Below are 2,421 nucleotides of genomic sequence, written 5' to 3'. Positions count from 1 at the left end.
GTAAATAATGATTTTCTTATACGAATGTTGCTACAATTTTTTCGCTACGTTATAGGAATTGTCGTTATAGGAACGCACGTTATAGTAGGGTCGACTGTATGTTAAAATAAATTATAGGAAGTAACAACTAATTTAGGTCGTTGCCCTGACAAAATGTACATTTTTTGATAGTTTTATTGACCATTGTAAATACAGTAGACCCCTATAACTCGGGTTCCTATAATGCGGATTCCTATAATGCGGATTTCTATAACGCGGCGAAAAAATTGTGACAGTATTCGTATAAAGACGCTAAAAGGGATTCGTAAAACGCGGTAAAACGTCATCGCGGACTCGTGTTGCGACAGGATTGGTCGAATCTGGACCAATAGTAGATGAGCAGCCGAACTACTTACACGCTACGGAGAGAGTTTAGGCGAGTAAGTTGAGTTTACTATTGTCTGTACAGTATGTAAATTAGGTACCGTAAGTCTAATACAGCACTGTAATTTTATACATTTCTTGTGAAAGAAACATTTCTTATTCAACGGCCATTAAAATTATTTATATTAATGATGTCTTCAAAGTTCAACGAATTTTTCGCAGAAAAATAACTTATCAGAATACGCGGCCGCCGTTTGGTGCGTTGCTCCGCGACGAAAACTAGCTTAAGCAATGGCGACGTCGAACGGTGCACACTCGGTAATTAATTCTACAATTTTTTGTTTATATCATAGTTTATACGAATTATTCCCAAAATGATATACGTATTTTGAAAATGTTGAGTCGAATTAGTCTAGAATCGATTAATTTTATGGAAGAAAACCTTTCAAACAGACGTAGTCCGTAAACTTCACACGTGTCGGGCTGTGATTGGCTCATGTATTTAAGGATTCCTACAACGCGAAATTCTTATAAAGCGGAACGTATCTTTCGCATTATAGAGGGTCTACTGTACCTTTAATCACTTCTAAATGCTGTATAGTAATATTTTCTTTGTAGTTATTGAATTTGTTTTATTCTGTTTTAAAATTTACTTCAATTCTTATGCCAGCCCTTTTTAACTGTTTGTTAAAAAGGGCTGGCGGAAATTACACTTTAATAAATAAAAAGTACATTACAGATACTAGACATATCTTCATTGCGCATCCAATCACCAGGACAAGGCAAGCAATAAAGATATGTCTAGTATCTGTAATGTAATTTTTACTTTATTAAAATTACTTAAATCATGCTTATTCATTAGGTGAACCACTCACAAAGTTTACGCCTTCCCCCACTTAAAATTATTTGCTGCAAAATAAAATTTTTAGAATAATTAAAACACAAATAAAATATGCTTATTTTTATTTTTGCTTCTTTGTAATTTTAATTGAAGTCGTAGTTTACCCTCAACGTAAAATTACTGCCGCGATAATGAAAAAGTGAGTATGATTTTGTTACGTAACCCACACCTTAATATTCGCTGAGAGATTTTTTTTTATCATAACAAAGGTTTTCGATCCATTCAATAGATCATCTTCAGGCTAAATGGAATACGTACTTCATAAATGGAACAACAATTTCAAAAATTCAAAAATACTAATAATTAATAAGAACTAATACATTGTAAATGATATAAAACTGTAAAAATAAATAACATATTACTCGTACTAAATATTAATACTTTCTACCCTATCTAGACAGAGTTTCCTTTAAAACATACTAGAGTTCATGCGCCTCTTGTAAGTTTTTAACGGCATACTTTCACGCCGAAGCAAGACCCTCCACGTCCCTTGCGTTAATGCATTTTTCATTAAGCTTTCTTCTGTAAATTTATCTTTTCAGCCGTTCTTGCCAAAGTTGGAGAGTGTATCTGTTTTAGGATTTATGCTTCATCCCATCGAACCAAGGAACTTTCTGCTTGCGTCATCCTGGCCAATACTGTTGTATTACAACCTTTTCTAATATCATACCTGTGTTCTTTGATCCTTACACCCAGGTTTCTAGTAGTGACCCCTAAATAATCTTTTTTTATACCTATTAGCTGGTTCTCGTAGGGAATCTTATACACACCCGCCTTATCTTCTTTTTTAACAATCGCTTTATCGTTTCTAAGTATTTTGTACAAATTCGGGGCTCTTTTTAAGATCACCTTTGTATCTTTTATATTTGCGATTTCTTTCATAATCTCTCCTCATAAATACTCGTTGTATGTAAATTTCGTGTACTTAGATGGACCTTGTTTAGTGACTTTATCATTACTGGCTTCAAATTTTTTAATAATTCCCTCTATAACACTCCTCTTATAACCTAATGCTCCTACTATCTGTATAATTTTTTCTATCTCTGTATCCCGGTATCTCTGTATCTCTGTATCCATTCTATCTCTGTATCTCTGTATCTGTATAACGTTTTCGCATTATATAAAAGCCCTTCTAATCAATGCTCGAAACACTGCTA

The sequence above is a fragment of the Centruroides sculpturatus genome, unplaced genomic scaffold (genome assembly GCF_000671375.1).
Source record: "Centruroides sculpturatus isolate CEXI.00-Female unplaced genomic scaffold, Cexi_2.0 scaffold287, whole genome shotgun sequence".
Classification (NCBI taxonomy): Eukaryota; Metazoa; Arthropoda; class Arachnida; order Scorpiones; family Buthidae; genus Centruroides; species Centruroides sculpturatus.
This window is presented reverse-complemented; position numbering follows the sequence as displayed.